This window comes from Sus scrofa, chromosome 4 (assembly GCF_000003025.6).
Source record: "Sus scrofa isolate TJ Tabasco breed Duroc chromosome 4, Sscrofa11.1, whole genome shotgun sequence".
NCBI classification, from domain to species: Eukaryota; Metazoa; Chordata; class Mammalia; order Artiodactyla; family Suidae; genus Sus; species Sus scrofa.
In genome coordinates, this window is record NC_010446.5 from 119,763,422 (window position 1) to 119,785,430 (window position 22,009).

At 38.9% G+C, this 22,009-nt stretch overlaps 1 long non-coding RNA gene across 2 annotated transcripts in view; it reads right to left on the reverse strand.

Annotated features, from left to right (window-relative positions):
- Window positions 1-22,009, reverse strand: part of LOC102158069 — a 521,984-nt gene extending 499,975 nt beyond the window's left edge. For both annotated transcript variants that reach the window (XR_002343737.1, XR_002343736.1), the window contains exon 1: window positions 21,891-22,009. This is a non-coding gene — a long non-coding RNA (uncharacterized LOC102158069). The remainder of the gene's footprint in view (window positions 1-21,890) is intronic.

Sequence of the window (22,009 nt, forward strand, 5' to 3'; positions counted from 1 at the left end):
GGACAAACCACTAACCTCTCTGGGCTGCAGTTTCCTGCTCTATAAAAAAGCTATAATGAATACCCGACTTGACTACTTCTCAAGGATATTGTGAGGATCAGATCAGAGGATGTGAGGAAAAGGCTTATTTTAAACTTTTCTTCTGCTAACATCCAGAGGAAAGGAAAGGCAAAGGGCCTCGACAACTGTCAATCCAGTGCAGTGCCTGAACATATACTGTATGCCCACAACGCTGTAAGATTTCGGAGAGAAGTTACTGACACCAGAAGCAGAATATGTGTTTTCTTTTTAATTACCATTTTCCTTTTGCCACCTCATTTTTTCCTCCATCTTCATTTTTCTGCCCTTTTGTTTTTGTACCATGTATCCAGTAATTCAAGCAACAAACACTTACTGAGAACCTAGAGAACATGGAAGGCAAAGACACTCAAGATCTGATCCCTGGTCCAAGAAGCGCACATGCAAATGGAATGTGATTCAGGTACCAGGTCAGCTCAAGGCAGTAAAACCAAGAATAATGAAAACATGGCCAAGACACTAAGGGGGTAGAGAGGGAAGAACAACCATCCTTCTGAGGAGCAGAGAAAGGATACACCGGACCAGCCTCCCACAGGAAGTAGCATTAGAGTGGTATTTTGAAAGATGACAATTTTTACAGGCAGACAAGGGATATTTGAGGGAAATCATAAGATCACAGCATATGCTAAGATTACAATTAAGTGTGATAAAAAATAATTTTGAGAGCTAGTATCTATCAAGCATTTATTTAAGCTAAAGAAGGAGTCTCTGGACTTTATATTTTAAAGGAAAAGAAAATAGTTCTCCATACTATTTAAAGTATTTCACATATCAAACATTCGATTCCTGATTTTTATTTACATAATCTTTTGGCAAATTAATGCCTCTAGTTGACATCTCAATACCATAATGCTCTCCAATAAAAAGTTACTTCGAGGCTATGCATTTAGTTTTTAAAATGCATCCTTACTTGAATGCAGAAGGGAGCATAATTGATGATTAATTATTCACAAACAGAAATAATTAAATAATAACACATTTTAGGAACCTAGCCTTTCTGTTTATAAGGTGTTTAATCTTTCAAAAAATGGCAAATAAAATACTAGCTCCTGGAACCATATCAATTTAGCTTGCTCTTTCTCTGACATCAGTGAAAGGGTATTATTTATCACACTAAGTATATATTATAATCTTCTGTTGATAGTAAAAGATCAAAGATTACCTTGCATCAAACAGAATTATGATGCCATAACATTTTATCTTGTTACAGCTGATATCAATCACTAGGTGACAGTGAGCTGCAGAGAAGATTTTTCAGTCAATATCTCTGACATGCTCCAACATCTGAAATACAGCAACCAACCTCCATGCGCTCTGGTTGTGAACGTGAAAAATGCAGCATAAACAAATAAGCTGTTGATCGTTAACATCATACATGTTGCTCATGACCACTTGGTTTCTGAGCACTTTACTGGTGTTTTTACCTAAACCTTCCTCAAAAGGGAGAAGAGTCAATGTCAACGAAAGAAAAAGCAGGGCATGCTTTTAAACGGAGACATAAGACTGGTAACATCTTCAATCACAAGATTAGGGCAAAGACCCCCTCCTGGTGTAACTCTCTGGAGACACATACATTCCCACTCTTTCATCAGAGAGCCCTGACAAGGCCTTGACTGAAGTCACAAATCTCCCAAGTAAATCCTCTTTCTCCAGAAGGGTCATAGCCTCTTTCCTGCATCTATTTTGAGTTATATCGCATGTTCGTTCAATGGGTAATCTGGGCCAATTTTTCCCCCTCCTCGTGGTTTTGTACCTGCAGAAGACTTTTCCCCCTTTCTCATTATGTTGGTAGCTTTGCTTTTTTAGAAAAAGAGAGAGCAGGGCCCTTGAGTTTTTGCAACATTCAACTGCAGAAACTACACTACACTCACTGCTATCAAACACTCAAGGAAAACATTGCAGTTGTAACATCTTTGTTCATCTTCACGTGTAAAATTTTATAGCATGCTGATTCATGTCAAAACTCAGAACTACATCCACTCATTTGTCATACCACCTTCTTAATAGTCCTTTAAATGGAATGACGGAATAAAAAGAGCTTTATTTTAAATCCAAAACTTTAACACTTCTAAGGACGGACTGCATAGTCAAGAATTGAGCATTTGAAAATGTTTGTATTACTCACACTAAAAAACAGTTGTCCACTCTACGAATCATAAAATTATTTGCTTGAAAATTTTCTTTTCTCTTTTTTCCTATGTTGAGATGGTCATGCACTACATCACAAAAAATACAGTAAAACCTTACCAAACTTGCAAAATTATTGGAAGGGGACATTCATTTTTATGCAAATTATATGCATATTCATGTAAAACAGTATGAAAAAATGTATCAGATATAATTAGCATGTTTATGAATCTATTTGCTCTGCTATTAAGTAACAAATTTGTAGTAACCATGGCAACCGCAACATCACAAGCATAAGTTCTATTTTTGTAATAATATGAGTACCTTTCTTAAAGTAACATTCATGATCAGACTGTTTTTTAAATATTAAGAGAAGAATTTTGGGGAGCTCCTGCTGTGGCTCAGCAGTAAGGAACCTGACCAGTATCCATGAGGTTGCAGGTTCGATCCCTGGCCTTGCTCAGTGGGTTAAGGATCCAGAGTTGCTGTGAGCTGTGGTGTAAGTCACAGACACGGCTCAGATGCCATGCTGCTGTGGCTGTGGCTGGCAGCTGTAGCTCCGATTCAACCCCTAGCCTGGGAACCTCCACATGCCCTGAGAGCATGGCTCTAAAAAGCAAAAAAAAAAAAAAAAAAAAGATGAGATTTTAAAATACCATTTCGTTTTTAATCATATAGACAGTTTATATTTTATATTTTGAGCTTATTTAAAATTAAAACTTGTTTCTGGAGTTCCCACTGTGGCACAGCAGGTTAAGGATCTGATGTCTCTACAGTGCCCCAGGTTCAATCCCTGGCCCAGGAACTTCCATATGTCATGGGTGTAGCCAAAAAAGGAATAAAAACTTGTTTCTTTTTTTGTTGTGTGTAGGGTGTGTGAGTGTGTATATGTGTGTGTTTACCAATAATAATATTTAAGAGTAAGGGGAAAAAATATGGACTATTAGGGGCATATCAGGTTAACACACATGGTTTTAAGACTGTTAACTTTTTAAAATTCCATTTCATGAAACAGAAAAAACGTAATAGTTTTCAAATTTTTTTAAATAAAAATAAAAGTCACATGTGGATTTCTTCTTTTATTTTTATTTAAATTTTCTTCTTCAATCTTACTCAAAATCTTAGTAACATTTCTCTCCATAGCCAATTCAGGAAGGTGTTTTAGTTAATACTTTTGTTAAAAGAAATTAATTAAACAATTACTTGTTTTCATCATCTAAGTACCATCACTTCTAGACACGTCACAGTGGGCCTTTTATGTAACCTTTTCAACCCTGACTTTGCTTCCCTATAAAATGGAGATAATAATAATACTAACATTACAGGATTGTTGAGAAGGTAAAAAATCTGAAAGTGTTAGTATGGTGAATATACTTTGTTATTCTTTTAAAATTACAATTCTATTTCGGTATATTTTGTCATAAAAATCAAAATCTAATCCTGAAATGAACAATTTCACATAATACAAACTGTACAAATATCAGATTTCTGCTTTTTTCTCAGAAAGTGACAGAGGTATAACTGGTGTCTGAGAATTAGGGTGATAGGATTGGATGAAGGGATTGTGTAAAAGCAACTTTTCTTTTTTTAAAAAAAATCTGGTGTGGGTTTGAGCCTGGAATCAGCCACTCACTGAGCTGGGAAAAATGGACAGCCACATGGAAAAGAATGAAATTAGAACACTCCCTAACACCATACACAAAAATAAATTCAAAATGGATTAAAGACCTAGATATAAGACCAGATACTATAAAACTCTTAGAGGAAAACATAGGCCAAACGCTCTCTGACATAAATGACAGCAATATCTTCTCAGATCCACCTCTTAAGAGTAATAACAGTAAAAACAAAAATCAACAAACAGGACCTAATTAAACTTAAAAGTTTCTGCACAGCAAAGGAAACCCTAAATAAAACGAAAAGACAGCCCACAGAATGGGAGAAAAATCTTTACAAATGAATCAACTGACAAGGGATTCATCTCTAAAATTTATAAACACCTTCTTCAGCTCAATACCAAAAAAACAAACAACCCCATCCAAAAATGGGCGGAAGATCTAAACAGCCAATTCTCCAAAGAAGACATACGGATGGCCAAAAAACACATGAAAAGATGTTCAACATCACTCATTATTAGAGAAATGCAAATCAAAACCACTCTGAGGTACCACCTTACACCAGCCAGAATGGCCATCCTCAAAGTCTACAAACAATAAGTGCTGCAGAGGGTGTGGAGAAAAAGGAACCCTATTACACTGATGGTGGGATTATAAATTGGTGCAACTACTGTGGAAAGCAGTATGGAGGTTCCTCAGAAAAATAAACATAGAACTACCATTTGACCCAGCAGTCCCGCTCCTGGGCATCTACCCAGAGAAAACCATGACTCGCAAAGACACATGTACTCCAATGTTCATTGCAGCACTATTTGCAATAGCCAAGACATGGAAACAACCTAAATGTCCATCGACAGAGGAGTGGATCCAGAAGAAGTGGTACATATACACAATGGAATATTACTCAGCCATTAAAAAGAATGAAATACCGGCATTTTTAGCAACATGGATGGACCTAGAAATTATCATGCTAAGTGAAGTCAGCCATACAATGAGACACCAACATCAAATGCTTTCACTGACATGTGGAATCTGAAAAAAGGACAGAATGAACTTCTTTGCAGCACAGATACTGACTCATAGACTTTGAAAAACATGGTTTCCAAAGGAGACAATTTGGGGGTTGGGGGAATGTGCTGGGGTTGGGGATGGAAATCCTATGAAATTGGATTGTGATGATCATTGTACAACTATAAATGTAATAAACTCATTGAGTAATTTAAAAAAAATCTAGTGTAGGTTTCAGCCTGGAATCAACCACTCACTGAGCCTCAGTTACCTCAATCATATATGGAAGAATAAAATCTATTTCCCTGAATTTTTACATGCATAAATAAAAAACAGCCATCACACATTGTGGCACAATATGTGTCAATGAAAGTTGCTTACTTAATCCTCATCCTTCATTTTAAAACTGTATCGACTTGAGGGAGTTAAGAAAGTGCTAAACGAAGAGGTCTGGACAAGTTTAGCCTTTCTAGCTATGTGCTCTGAGAAGAAATAAACTGGAAGAGAATTTCTCTAGACAGATTCTGGCAGAGCCAGGATTTAGTTGGCTTTGAGAAGAATGGCTACAATTTGGGCTGAAAAGGGACAAATGTGGTATAGATGGAAAGGCCTTGCTCACCCTGAGACAGAGGAAGGGGCTCCAAGTCAAACTAGAAGGTAGACGGTGAGAGCAAACTGGCAGCCTGGGTCAGTGATACAGAACTCTGCTGGCAAGGCAAAGGAGAAGCCGGGAAAGACAGTCTATAAATCTGAAACTATCTTCATCTACTCCTTCTAGATGTCCGACCCCATTAAGGGCATTAATTTTAAAATTTCAGCACCATTCCAGCACTCCTGTGTCCCCTTAATCTCCTTTTTTTTTTTTTTTTTTTTTTTGTCTTTTGTATATAGGGCTGCACCTGCGGCATATGGACGTTCCCGGACCAGGGATTGAACCAGAGCTGTAGCTGCCAGTCTACACCACAGCCACAGCAGCACGGGATCCGAGCCGCATCTGCGACCTACCTCACAGCTCATAGCAACGCCGGATCCTCAACCCAGTGGGCAAGGCCAGGGATCAAACCTGCATCCTCATGGATACCAGCCAGGTTCGTTAACCACTGAGCCATGACAGGAACTCCTCCTCTGTTTTCTTCATAGGACTTAATAATCATATTGGAACATGCTAGAAGATTTACTTATTTATCACACTCAGTGTCCAGATTCACCCTCTCGAATGTAAACCCAGAGACTTGTAGCTCCTCCTTCACTGCTGTGTCCTCAGTACCTGTCAGACCCTCAGAAAACATCTGCTGAATGAGCAAAAATTTCATATATGGTGCTGAGCACATTGTACGTACACAATAAAGGCTATTTGTTATCACTACTATACTTTTTCATTTTTATTCTTTTTTTTTCTCAAATTGCCTAAAAATAGGATCTTCCTAAAGCTAATGATACTGGGAATAATGAAGATCTACCATATCCTTTTAAGAATAAAGAACCTAATTTTGGTTAGATCAATCACTAAAAAAAAGATTTTAACCTAAGTACTACCTTCATCTTTGAAAAGACTATAATCTATAGCAGATGAGCCATAAATTAACCCATCAGATTATCTGGTCAAACAATTTTGTTGTTACATCAAACATTTATACCCAATTATCCAGGCTGGAGGATAATTTGCTACGATGAGTCTCATATTTACCTACTTTTGAGAATTCCATACGCATTTTATCTAAGACTTGCTCCGTACTCAGAAAAATAAATAATTTGAAGAGTCTATCCCTTCTGCTGTATAATAACCTCAAGGCTGAGTTGCTCACTCTAGAGTAGGCACACATTTTCACTGATTTGTTACCATTTAGAAATTTAAGGAGAAAATTAATGATGATGGTAAGTGTGATTAAGTCTAATTTATCTCAGCCCATGCAGTGGACATAAATTCTCTCTAGTCAAAGTCAACATTTGTCAGGCTGACCTACCTCGCCTTATTTTCTATGTGTATTGCAGAGGCATAGAAATAGGAGCAATTTGCTGAGCAATAATGTAGTTAGCGATGTACTAAACAGGACTTACGACCTTCGTAATGACAGAAGATACAGGCTGTGAATAAAAGGGGAAAGGACCACTGCCCCATCTTATGAAGGACTGGAAAAGTGGTCACGTGGCAGGATGCACTCCTCGCCGTGGGTGACACAATCTAGATCAGGTTGTAAGGTCAGTGAAACGAGAGGACCAGAAATCAGCCGGCTGTATTTTAGAAAACGCTATGGAAATTCAGAAAGGAAATTTCTCCTCTAGTTTTATATACCAAAGAGAATGGAGAAGATCTGGATGCTTCCAGAACTAGTCTTATTTCCGCCGTCTCAACAGAGTTAGGCATTGGCTACAAACCACGTATCATGATGGTTAAAAAGGTCTGTTTAGTCATGCTGTATAGGCAACTGCTCTGATAAAAATATTTCAAATGCACCATGTCTCCACCTAATGTTTAGTCCTTCCTTTACAGAAAATGTGTTAAGGTTAAATTAGAAAATAAAAACATACATTATGAAAAATCAGCATTTTCAAAAATAGTGTTAAACAATAAATAATCCAAGTAGGAAGGGCCTTCGGTCGAAAAACGGGTTTTAATTCCATCTCACGCTGTGGTAAAGGCTGTCCTTTGAAATTTCTACCTTAGAAACACCTCCTATCCTCCCTTCTCCCTTGCCTTTAGATGTGGCTTTGTGTCCTTTCCTCTCCAATAGAATGTCAGCAGACATTACTGCTATGAATAAGTTACACTATTTCCAAGCCTGCCCCATAAAGCTCCACCAAACAGCCCTCCAGTTTCCTCCCTCCATTCCCTCCACCCCATGGGGAGGAATCAAACTGATCTCATACATCATGCAGTTAAGATGGTATCACTGCTGTCAACCTGGATCCTCAAATGATACCCACTCCTTCAACAAATATATATATATACACATATATATAGTATACTTCATGTGTGCTATGTACAATATTGTTCTAGTAATTTATGAAATTACATTAATCAAAATGTTAAACTATTTCCTAAATTGAATCATGTCATCCAAAATGGGATTACACATTTAATGATATGAGAAATGAATGTGATATGCTTTAAACTGAAAAATGCAAGACACAAAGCTATCGACATAGTATTAATTCTAATTTTGTTTGATGTTATAAAGGTCGTACAGGCTCTCTCAACACCCACTCCCTTCAGTGGCAGAGCTTCAAAATCTACCAATGACCTATGCTTTATCTGCTGGTAGATGGGGCCCCTGATCTGATCTGAATTCCTCTTTCATTTGAAAGGGAGTTGAGCAGTGAGAGGGAGAGAGACACGGTGCAAGGCACCCATTCAGGTGGATCAGGGTAGTAGCACGGAGATGGCAGAGCCAACAGTCAAAAGGAAAGTTTCCTAATTTTGCAGTGTCCTGATCATGGCAGATACAACCTTTCTCTTGGTTCTGCTCTGGTTTCAAGTCATTTCTGAAAGCTTAAACTAAGACCGTTTTCTCAGTCCTCCAAAAAGTCTGTGATCTTCCTCTATTCTCTAGCAAATTACCCTGTGCTTAAATGAACCAAAATGGTACATGTGGGTACAGTTATTTCTGAATTTTTGGATTGATGGTTATTAGCCTAAACCATAAATCCTTGGCATCTACTATCATTTTGATTATAGACAAAAGGCTCATTTCCCAAAGTATGTTAACTCTACATTTAAGGCCTTGTTTCTGAAATTACTCTTTAATCATATGATAGTCTTATACAACTATTTTGATAATACAGAATCACCGGAAGTCTAACTTGGCTAAAAATGTACTACAAAGATACTTATATTGTAATATTAATTACACTCCAAAAACATGTGACTAGAGATTCTTTTGTGCCTTTAAGGTCTGTATTAACAAAAAGCCTTAATACAAATTGTAAACTCTAAAGATTGGGGTTGCCACTGACCCAATGGAGTCAAATCAACTGAATAGGCTAAATAACTTCTGTCTAAAGAAAATAATCCAGAAACTTTTCTAACGTAGATTTAGAGATTACATGTGCATAGAGTTTTTGTAATAAAATCTGTCATTATTAAACAACATTTTTAATGCCTAGAACATCCGTGCTATCAATCTGAATTGAAAATGTACTGGCTTTCTTAGCAAAATTGCAGGCAGACTTCTTAATTAACATATCATGTTAAAATTAGAAATACATAACCACATCTTCCTGTTAAAAATTTACAGGCTCCCTCCAAAACATAATAATAACGACAATAATAATAATGACCAACTCTTCTGAATATGAAGTAAAACCTCTGAAATACCTCTATTTCCATACTTTCAACCATGAGCTTAAAAGAACTGAAGTTTCAAGGGGAAAATCTATAATCCGTGATTATACAAAATACTACATAACAGCATTGTATCTATTCCATGTACATTTATTGCAATAATTTTTTCGTTTAATCCTCGAATGTGTATTGTCTACTTTGAACCTATCATTTTGCCCTGTACAGGTTATACAGGTGGTGAAGAAGACAGACACAGACTCATGCAGCTGACAGGCTAGAGGGCGAGACAAATAGAAAACATGTAACAGGCAAATAAGTATCAATTTGCAAGCTCAGAGGATGCAGACACCGTGCGGCGAAAGAAGGTAACAGGTCAGGATCTGCTAAGACAGGGTGATGGAGAAAGGTTCTCGGGGTGGATAATTATCCCAGCCAAGACGAGAGAAGACCCGCCAAGGGAAGTGACCTTAAGAATAAGTTAGCTTGCAAAGTCTGAAGAAATAAAATGTGGTCCCATTAAATTCTAACAACATATAAGGCTACATAGGCGTGCAGCATATGAAATATTAAGTTATCGACCTATTTTGCAAACGTCTCCCCAGCTGCAAAATGCTAACTTTGCATGAAGAATGGAATTTTCCTTCTTGTCTATCTGCTTGCAGGATAGGCTAATTAATACTGTCGTTAAAAACAAGAACAAAATCTCTGAGTAAATTTCTCATCCTCCCTATCTTCTGGGCGTGTCAGGGGTGGTAGCTGGGGGCGCTGAGGGTTGCACTCTTCAACTCCCACCCGCCAGGACCTCGGTGGAGAGAGAAGTTTCCCAGACGGAAAGTGGTGTGCAGTGCAGTCTGACTCCTTAACACTTCCACGGAGAAGGACACACAGCACTTCTGTCCAAGCTTCCTGGACCCACACAGATAACGTGCTCACAACTACCTCCATGTGCCCTAGGACAAGAGGAAACGTTTGGTGAACAGCATTGGTGAGTCTGAATAATGGAGAGGGAGCTGCCAGGAGAGAGAACGACTGATTCTGACCTCTCAGAATCAGAAAGTTCATACTCGGAATAAAACACGAGGTTTTTCTCATTTAAAGAGAAAGACACAGCTCTGAAACGAGATGAATAAAATTCTCAATAATGCAAATCTACAATCTCACATCATCAAATTCTCTAATGGTCAACCATTTAGTTGGGTATTTGCTAATTTTGTTTCATTTTAACGCTCTCGCTTCTGGAACTCGAAAACTTGAGAACTCGAAAACACCAGCAAATAAAGCTTGATTTAAAAAAAAGAAAAAAAAAAAAAAAGGAAAGGTTGATACTACCTGGGTGATACTGACTTTCTTATGTACTTTCAAATTACTTCCACTACACTCTTTGGAGGGAGAACACGTCAGAATCCTTGTGACATGTTTCTAGTCATTAATTAGCCAAATATTCTAAACAAGTTCATTATCACTGTTGCACAAATATTTTGCAATATGTAACTGCCTACCTTCAATGCATTTTTATTCTCTTCCTTCCAGAAACCATTCCTTTTCTTTGATTGGAACTGCTTAGGACAAGAAGAGGGTCGCCGATACTCGGGAATGCCTGTCAGGTACACCCTTTGTTGTTCAACCTGCTGTCCCAGACCCAGGAAAGCAAAAGGAAAGAGATAAAGTGTGTAAGACCAGAAGTAGTACCCTTGGGAAAGCACCACTTATGGAAGGAAAAGGGGCCCGTTGGAGGCCTGAGGGTGATGCAAAAAAAGGAAGCAAGAACTTTAATCTAAAGGGCCTGAATTGGGAAACTTAAAAATCAGAAGACACAAGCATCCATCTCCCCAAGAGAAAAAAAAAAAAAAAAAAAAAAGATGAAATCAATAAAAGAAAATCAGAAGTTCCCATTGGGACTCAGTGGGTTAAGAACCCTACACAGTACCCATGAAGATGTGGGTTTAATCCCTGGCTTCTCTCAGTGGGTTAAGGGTCTGGCATTGCTTCAAGCTGCAATATAGGGCACAGAGGCAGCTCAGATCCGGCATTGCTGTGGTTGTGGTGTAGGCTGGCAGCTGTAGCTCTGATTCAACCCCTAGCCTGGGAACTTCCATATGCCACCGGTGCAGCCCTAAAAAGAAAAAACAAACAAACAAAAAGAGCCATTTCTATATTAAAAACATTTTTTAAATAAATAAAAGAAAATTAATATTTTCGTATCAAAAGAAGGATGGAGTTCCTGTCCTGGCTCAGCAGAAATGAATCTGAATAGTATCCATGAGGACGTGGGTTTGATCCCTGGCTTGCTCAGTGGGTTATGGGTCTGGCATTGCCATGAGCTGTGGTGTAGATCACAGACGTGGCTCAGATCCCATGTTGCTATGGCTGTGGTGTAGGCCAGCAGCTCCCACTGCACACCTATCCTGGGGATGTCCATATAGGGTTGCGGGTGTGGCCCTAAAAAGATGATCAAAAAAAAAGGCGGGGGTGTATTCTTGAACTAGGAAACCTAATAAGTCTCTCATACCTATCTCCTTTGCATCAAACTTATCTCTGGTCTAAGCAAATCAAACATATTTAAAATTTGTTTAAAAAATCTCAGTGTTCATATACAATACTATACAATGAAAAAGGAAAATTCAAATCAAAATACTTCAGTTTATAACCTCTTTAATGAAACTACAATAAAGCTGAAGAAAGCCAAATTAACCTTAAAGAAGAATTTAAATATTTTTAAAAATTTTAAATCATAATCTATAAACTTCAAAACAGAAATGGACCAAAAATTATAAAGATATGAAGTAAGAATTGACAAACTCAGAAAGAAATGTTTTTTGTTTTTTGGGGGTTTTTGCCCACCCCCTTGGCTATGGCAATGCTGGATCCTTAACCCACTGCACCAGGCCAGGCATCAAACCTGTGCCTCTCTGCAGAGACCATGACAGATCCTTAACCTACTGTGCCACAGTAGGAACTCAAAAAATAGTATTTTTAAAATTACAAAAATCATCTTAGAAATAGACTAAATTTCAGGGTGCACAAGGGAGAAGGGATTCAACAATGACAAAAATAGATCATAAGAGATATTAAAGAAATATACACACAAAGCCATGTCAATGAAAACAAAATAAATTGGAAAAAATAATGGAAAATGTAATTGATATATAAAAGAAATTACAGAACACCTAAAATAGAAATAATTTGGTCCCTTGATTATTCTTTAAAACAAGGAAATATAATATATAAAATTATAATCAAAGGAAAAATTCTGTAGATAAAAAAGACCAGATTCTCACATTAAAAGGACCCATCATGTCCCCATTACATAAGCGTGTGTGTGTTTAATATTGTAACATAGGCATGTACCTAATATCTCTAATATAGGTAAGACAGGCATGAACATAATAGCTATAAAATAGGTCAAGAATGACAAAAGCCATAATAGTGGCCAAGAAAGTGCTATCATAAGAGGAGGGAGCGATTGTTTTAAACTTTTCAGAGGATGCTCAAAAACAGTGTCAGATGAGGTGAGGCCGGGGACATGCCTGAAGTGAGAGAAGGGCTTTCATGGGGCACTACGGGAGAAGCCATGGGAAAAACAAAGCCTAAAACAAGGCTCAGAGGCCTTTGAGAATTCTTGGGTGAAAGCAGGACACAACACATGGCAGCAAATATCCATGCGCTTCTCGAAAAAATATTTTATTGTGTACCCATCATGGTGAGCCTTGACGGACAAGCTCAGGGTTTTGAAATCTGACCTTAGCAAATAAGGAGTATTGAAGGCTTAGAAACAGCTTGTCACCGCAATGTGACAATGCTCACGCAGATGGTTAGGTGGCAGATGAAGACCAGGTCTCAGTTCAACATACAATGTCATACCCTACCTTGACTTTACGCCCTTGATATGCCCAACTAGAGTATCCCTCACACCTGTGGCAAGGTTTTTAGGCTCACTGCCTTAAAAACTCATTCCCAATCAAAAGCCACACCTTTTCTCACTTTATACAATTATCCCTAAAGGACCCGCCAAGGTTCTCCAGAGCAGTTACATGGCTGACACGCTATAACGATGATAGAAAAATCAGCTCAAAGCTATATTGCACTAAATATACAAATGAATGCTGAATAAAGGAATCAATTGTTTTCTAAAAAGCCAGCTGTTGGTATACAATAGATGAATCATAGAAATAAATGGCTCAGTTATATTCTTTTTTTTTTTTTTCTTTTGAATGTTGGATATAAAATCAGCTCAGTCCTAAGGTTTCTCCAGGAGAGGCTCCTAAAACATTTTGGATAAGCCTGGCAAAGATGCTCACTCTGTCTTCCACTTCTTTGTCCCTTTCATTTCAGGGATGAAAACCGTGCTCTACATCAATAATCATGATTTTATTGGAAGTAAATGTGATTTTCTGGGTCTTCTGGAAAGTACTGTACATTTGGTTGCTGTGTTTACATGATTTCAATTTGAAACCAACCTTTGAATGAATCTCCTTTGGCTGAATTGCTTTTAGTTTAGACCTCATTTGATTTAGGCAGAAAAAAAAGAATCATCCTGTAAGACAAAGCCAAATTTCTTGTACACAAAAGCAGAGATGTTGTGCCATTCGTCCTGAGGATTAAGTGATCAGGTGCAACAAACAGTGGATCAGACCAGGGACATTTGGGTTATGGTTGCAATTCTGTCACATTAATTCATTCACTCACTCATTCAATAAATACTTACTGAGTTTCCTACATGTGAAACACTATCCTAGGTGTTGAAAAGAATAAGATGATACTGACCTTGGAGAGAGAATCTAACTCATCTGGACTCAGTCTTTTCAAAAATTTTCTGTTTGTCTGCAGTCATAAACTTAAAATGCTTTGAGGAACCAAGTAGGAACACGTGTGGCCAGGATGGGAGCATGACGGAAATGGTGCTGAAAGTCTCTGGTTTGCGGGAAAATCTCTGCCCCACCTACAAGGCATTCCAGTCCCATTTTTCAAAATGAAATCCAATGGGAAAAACTACATAGCGAGTCCTATTTGGAGGGTCTCTAGTTCTTATTCTTGAATTAGATGATTTCTAGAACATTCTCTGGTCCTCACATCTCTTTCATCCTTTCAAATGAATGAAAACGTGAGTAAATGCATGCATAAATGCATCCTATTTCCTTAGAGCTTGACTTCTATTTAGTTTTCTAGGTGTCTCTAGCTCAAGTCACATTGCTGGCACAAGGACCTTCTTCTGAAAGTCTGCTCTACAAGAATGGGAACTAGATTTGGGAAAGGGATGAAAGTGGGAAGGAAAAGACACTCAAAACACACTTGTCCCACTTAAGCACGTTTGCTTTAGGTGGCCCTACTTGTATACCCTTCCACTTCTGCACTCAGCCTAAACCCAGAAGAGCTTTTAGAGACAAAATCTTATCTTACATCTATGACTTAGAATTGGTGCGAAATAAAGAAGTATTTCACAGCCTGTAAATGACTAAGGACCACGTCCGGTACACGTGTTCAGTAAATGAGGCTGTGAGTGGACACATAGCAAAATGTACATAAGAGCTTTGCCTCATAGGTTAGAACTGGGTTTGAAACCACTTTTTATAGACAGGTGATCTTGAACGTCCCCTCCGTAGGGGGTTGCTGTAAGATGTAATGGGATGTGTCCCACCCAGGACAATGGCTGGTACTTGGCAAGAACTAAAACAGCACTGCCCATTCTGTCAGCATTTATGAAGGCACTTATTTTCTGAAAATATCTCATTTATCTTTTTGGAAACTGATATACAAAGTGAGAGCACATTACTAAATATGCTATAAAATTACTCTAAAAGAAGGGAGCCGTTATGTATCACTTTAAACTTTGTTACAGATTGCATGGCTCTATGAAGAGTTAAATCTATGCTTTATCTTTCATAAGCCTAGTGAAAACCAAATGGCACAAGGATCAATATGAAACTTAAAAAAAAATTTTTTTTCAGACGGAAAATCTACGTCTATAGTTCAGGCACATTTTACACATGAGTGAAAGTTCCAATCAATATTTCTGAAACTTGTTGGCTGGCATAGATTTTCTTTATAGTTAGAAAACTGTGAAATGTTTAAACAAGGGGACAGAAGTTTTGCTGATATAAAAGCAAACAATAACACTTGAAAAGCAGCCAAAGTCCACAGATACAAAGATCTTTGGTCTTAGCTGAATTTAGGGAAGTGAATTTGGTTCCTTTGTGTCCTATTTGCTGTCTTCAGCATTCACATTCTACGGATTTCCCTGAAATCAAGAAAGGATATTGAATCTTTCTGTGTGAAGGCTTAGGGTAATCAGCAAACAAGCATCACAGTACCAATAATTTTATAAACACCTATTTAAAGCATAAAATCCTACGTTTGCCCATTGTACCTGTATCATTTACTTCTGTTTTTTAAGGCTCCCTTAAGACAAAGCAAGCATGTATGTGGCGTATTTCTGTAAGCTGGAGCTTTCTATGATCCCACGAAGGGGCGAATCCTCTCCCCTCCACTCTACCCACACCGATCACGTCTGTGCCTCAGAGCAATTTCTGACATGAGTAGCATCTCTTCAACACGCTACTTACCTGAACCTTAAAACTAAACATCGAGAGTACACATAATCCTCTCAACTTTAGGAAAGAAAAATCTTCGAGGCGCCAGAACGATAAAGGAAGACCTCGACGCACCCTGGATTTTACTTAACATTCTTCCAAGACGTCACAGCAGAAAGCATTTCTCCTTTGGCAATATTCTAAGCAAGTGACTTTATTTCAATTACATAAACCATAAATAAACAGAAATAAAGGAGCTTAATGAGCACCGGTACGAGTGAGTGACAGTCGTTAGCTATAATTCTGCTTTATTGAAAAAACCTCTCTCTGACTTTTGCTCCATTAAGACTATAGCCTAATTATCTCAGTTTCTTTCTGCCATTAATAACCTTATTTTCTTGGAAACAGTACTGATGAATGAGTTTTAAATCGTACTTTCACAAGTAAGGCAGAGTACAATCAAGAAAGGGCTACTGGGTGCAGGTTTGCGGGAATACATGTGAAATGATCACACAGCCTAAGTGGTTTTACAAATCAGACTTCAGCCAAATGTACTTCTCCATGATAAGGGACAGGGGAAAAAAATTGAATGTTGGAGTTCAAATTCATATAATAATTAGAAGGGACACTTACTTCAGAATGTGGCAGACTTGACAGTAGGAAAATGACAGAAATTCAGCTCCACGGTGAATTATAAATGTCAAATTACTAGCATGCATGTAAAAAAGTATGTAGCTATTAGAAACCAGACTCTGCACTCATGCGCAGTGCTTCTGCCTTTATCAGCTTCTTAGATTCCTCTAAGGTGTTGTGTCATTCACTGTCAGATTTCCAGGGTAAGATTATAAGACACATGTCAGATCAGTGTCCAAAGCTTTCCAGGTTCTGGACGCACCGATGCAGTCCCACATTTTACACAATATTAAGTATATTAAATGGGAAACGCTGCTCAGTTATTAGAAGTCAGTTACAGAGTGTCCTCCAGCATGGGATATCATCTACTCCGAGGAATGCAAAGTGCAGCAGAGGGGGAGCCGCGTGATTCTATATTGCGTGTGGACGCACGATGCTGTCACAATGTCAGCAGGATGAACAATGAGAAGGATGTTAACTACATTCTGATGTGCAAGAACATGTGTTTAATTTGCAAGATGCTTTGTTTAATTAAAAGGTAAATACCATTTACAATTCCTCTTGCAGACAAATTTAGAGCAGCAACAACACCTACAGAGTGTTCAAACTGCCGGCAGAATTTCTTGGATGCATTTGATCAATTAGAAGGGTACACATTTGGGGAAAAATAATTATTTTTTCCATTTGTTTTCAAATAGGAATGGCTTTATTTTCCATAAACAGATTATTCCTAGAGTTGAACGCCTAGCTAAGTATGGGTTTAAAGAGGTAAAAACTATAGTATTATATAGCTAGAGCAGAGAAAATAAACCTGGTGGCTCAAAGTTTCTCATCGCTCAACCTTCACCTCAACAGAGTTGTTTCCCACTTCCTCCTTTTCTCCATTTCCTTTCCCTCCCTTCAATTTCCCTCTTCCTCCCTCTGTTCCTTCCTCTGTCTCTTCCTCCTTTCCTTCTTTCCTCCTTCCCTCCCTCCCTTCCTTCCTGTCTTTCTATAGAGAGTAGGTTCCAAAAACTGGTGTGTTTTTTGGAACCTGCCCCAACATAGTTATTCCAAAAGCTCACCTGGATCCTAAAGCGCATCAAAAAGATGTCAAGTCTCACGTTTTCCTTTCTTTGCGATCTGCTTCCCCCCACCCCCCATCCACCCCCCCAGTGATCCTGGAAGGAGAATGTGCCATTGCTTCTACAGCGGGCCTGAGGGCAGAAAAAGCTGAGATGCCGAGTTCTTTACTTCTAGTTTCAGCAACACAGGCAGTGGGGATAACAATTTTTCTTCAGTGCAATACATTGGACAGGCACAGTTTGATCTTGGTTATGCTTGGAGGCAGGAGGGACAGCAGAGACTCTCCTGAGGATCCAACCTAATCATTTCTTTGGTTGATACCAACACATGACATGCAGGCACCATGAAAGAGAAATTCTGCAAGAGTTCCTCAACTGTTCACCCTACAGTGAGTTTGATCTGGGTGGCCTCTAAAGATGGAACCGGTAGCTGATAGTTTATTTCAGCTGGCCCTGCCCATGGCATGACTGACACATAGATGACAGAAATGCAAAATAACCAACCTACTACATTACTCACTAATATATTAAACTCTTATACTATACTATTAATTACATTACCACTAATACGTTATATTATTGCTTTCTGGGAACCGAGAATAAAGTAGAAAATTAAATTGGCAGGAAAGGGCACAAAAGAAATGTCAGTGGGTAAATGCATTTTTTCCTTTTGCTTTATCAGACAAAATGCCTTTCTCCCTACCCCATGCCCCAACCCCTCAATTAACTAAAAGTTCAACTCTGTCAAAAAAACCCTGTTTTATTACTAAGCCAAATACAGCAAAGCCCTGCAAAAAACTGCCCCTCCCTAGTGGTAAATGTGGATATGAGATAACTTGCCATATGGGTCTTCACTGTTTAAATTCTTGACAAGCAAAAATTCTTATGGGCGAAGTAGCAGGAGAGAGATGTTAGGAAATTGCTACATCCTAATCATTTGGTAGTTTTTCACTTCAATAGCCAGTTGTAAGTTTCGTTTGTAATGGCCTACACTATTCCCTGAAAAATATTATTTTTGATGAATCTCACAATAACAGGATTATACCTTCCCCTCCCCAATTATTCCAGTGGGTGGGGTAGAGGAGGGGCTACTGTACATCATATTCAAAAACCAATTGTAACAGACCCTGCAGCTTCTGCCTTAAACTCTTAAGCTTGCCCTTTGTTTCATCTGCTAGGATCATCTAATATACATTTGAAAATGTGTCATTTAAAAAAAAACCTTCTTGTTGAATAATTTCCTCTTTGATCTCTTTATTGTTTCTTTATCCCAGCTCCTGCACAAGTCTATGTTTTCTCACAGGTATGTAATCCCAAATCACAGGAAGACTCTGGAAAAGATTTTACCCTTGATCCATGAATAGGTCACCTGAGAGGGCCCTACTTGCCCGGCTACACGGGCTATATCCATTGACCAATTTCTGGTCAATGGTTTCATTATCTGGCACTAAAAGTTCCCCCAAGTTTCTTACACACGAAATGTGGAAGCATACCAGCATGTTTTTGCTACCTTCCCAATGCAACACATGAAAAGGTATTTTTAAGAAAAATGTCTTCGTAAAATGTCTCTATGACCATTGCTAAGACTGGCCTTTGAGTCTGTCCACCACTAGAATATCAGTGTTGACAAAGAAAAGCCCTTTTCTGCATTGTTTTATTTTTCCTTTTGTTGAATTTCTAATTCCCAGGACAGTTGCCAAGTTGATGGCAATAAGCAGTTTTTGAATGAATGACTGAAACACCGACCATCAACTAGCTCAAGAAGGACCATGATGGTGTGGGAACACACTTGTCTTCAAGCTTGAATACAGAAAATCTAGGTTCCAGCTCTCATTTTCCCCTAATGAGACCGTGACCTGGAGAATTCCAAATGACCTCTTAGGACAACAATTTATGCATCAGTAAAGCAAAGGATTAGACTCGATAATGTCAAAGGGCCATTCGAGCCTAAAAATCTGTGCAAGCATTTATGGTCCCAATTTACACAGATAAGCCAGTTTCATTACATAACACAATAGTTCCAAACTGATATTGGTGCTAAGGGTTTTTAACCAGAAGTGGGAGGGAGAAAATTCCCGGCTTGACATTAACAAACATATTCAACTGAAGTGAACCTTTGGAAAAATCACAGATCCCCAACATAACAGGAGGCCATGTGGCCAAATGATCCGCACACAAATGCCTGAGAAAACTTAGACGTATAAACTTCAATCCCATCAGTGACTGAAGGCAGCTCATCTGGCTTTTTCTGATACTTCCAGTGCTACTGAAAATGAAGGAACCCTAAGACCACTGGACATGGCACGTTCTCTATCTGAGCGAACTTTACAACAGAGTAAATCTGTTCTACACAATATAACACAGTGCATTGTGACTGTGCCTTAAAATGTGGATGCCAGCCAAAAAATCTCTTGCCAATTAATTTTATGTATATTTTTTTTCATTAAAGTGGCCACCAGAGATTTGTTTTGACATTTTTACTGTCACCATTCACAGAACAAAGGAGAAATATATGAATGAAGATGGAACACACCAAAACCTGGTGAGGCTTAAACTCCTTCATGAACAAAAACCAGCAGAAACGTAACGTGGAATGACTTTCTAGGGTAGGGTAGGATGGGTCTTGGGGGGTGGAGAAGACTAAAATTATACCGCGACAGGCCTTTCAGATAGCTTTTTAACTGTTTTAACTGCTCTTCAAGTAAAGCGGATGTCGTTATTTTAGTCTTTTGCCATTTTTATGTCATTTAATTCACCACTGAGAATAGCACAATTTCTACATTTGCATCCTTTCAGTATAAAAAGGTATTTCACAATTAAAATGAAAGAAAGCTTCCTCAAATATAAGCTCTGAGCTGTTAGTGATTTATTGTTAGCATTTTGAGAAAAACCAAGGATCTTCCTCGGTTTGGACAGCGTGGCACTGGAATCCGAAAATCTGGTTTTCAGGCCTGGCCAGGCACCCTGCTGGGGTAGCTAACTGACTCATTCCCTCAGTTTTCTCATCTGTGAAGCAGGGACAGGGAATGGCTAACGTGCATTTCGGGGGAACAAATACTCCCATTTTATCAAATGTTTTCTTTCCAGAGAAGATTATCTTTTTTTTTTTTTTAATGAATGGCCAAGACTCAGAACTAAAATATTAACTTCTTAGCAGCCTAAATTCAATACGATAAGCATGATTTCTCAAGATATCTCTCCTACCACCTGGTTGTCAGATCCTTGCTCGTCTGCTCACCACCTGTTGTCTTAGTCAAGGAAACACACCTTTCTAGGCTTTACTTTCCTGATCTATAAAATGAGACGCTAATCTCACTGCAGTGAGAATTAAATGAGATAATGAAGGTAAGACTGCAGTTTAGGACCTGGTAGTGAGTAAACATTCGATACATGTTAGTTTGTATGACTGTAATTGATGCCTTCATCTTCAGGAGTTTTCACCCTCTATAACCTGCTCGCATCTCCTAGATCGGTGGATATAAAAGAGAAGTACCAGATCAGTACTCCACATCAGCCTTATCCCTTCCCTGAGAATAGGGTCAACTATCCTGTCATTCTTCTGAAAGTACCAAATTTAAAAAACAGACACCATTTCAAAAGACACTCTCCTAGATCCTGCCTACTATAAACGGGTCTCAGGGACCACCAAAATCCTCATTCTCTCCCCCCAAGAGTGTGTGAAGACAGCAGGAGCAAATCGTACGGATCTTTCATAGGGCCTACACTTGCTGTTTGCCCAAACTTATATATAAAAAAAAAAAAAAATCGTTTTAAACTACGCTCCTTCTCCAAAGACAGTAAACACCCAGAAGCCACAGATGCCACTGGAAGTCACAACAATAAGCCATTAGGGGCATCTCTAACTCAAGGTTGCCTGAATAGAAAGAAACATTGTGATTTCTAATATCTTTACCTAAGCACAGAAAAATCTGCCACTCAAAGCACAGAGTCTATTTCAAGGTTAAACTAATTTCAAAAGACCACACAGTACTAAGTTATAAATTGCCTACATAAACAAAACATTGCTTTCCCCAGTTCTCTGGTGAGCAATGGGAGCGGGACATGCAGGAAACCCTCCAGAAACGGCTGTCTCTCTCTCTCTCTCTCAGTAAGAGGGTGAAAAAACTTTTCTGCCCAAGCCAGGACTTGAGACCGAGAGCAGGATTCATGTCCAGGTGTGGGAAGGAGGGTTGCGCTAAGGGGAATCTGTCTTCTTCTTCTTCCCTCCTCTTTCCAATCCACAGACTTGTTGGCGTTGCCTACAACCTGAAATAGCAGTAAACATTTCCTCCAACAGCTAATGAAATGCTTCCAGAAACGTGCACATTAGTAGCCCCTTCCGGATTGGTAAGTGTGGGTTTGGTTGAGGGCTGTGCGTGTGTGTGTGTGTGTGTGTGTGTGTGTCCATGATGCTTGCAAAACCTGCTTTCAAAAGCAGCCATGATTTATTGGGGGTGGGGGCGGGGGTGGTTGCCCCTTTGTCTCCCCAGATTTCAGCCCAGAGGACCAGAGGAGGGTCAGAGAGGGGCGTGGGAGAGGCTGGACTCACACTTACCTTTACGCGGTAGATGAGGTGAGGGTGCATTGTGGCGCTTTGTTTGTTTTGTTTTGTTTTCTGTTTCTTTCTACGTGCCCTCCGCGCAGGGGGCGCGGGAGGGTCGCGGCGGGGCGGGG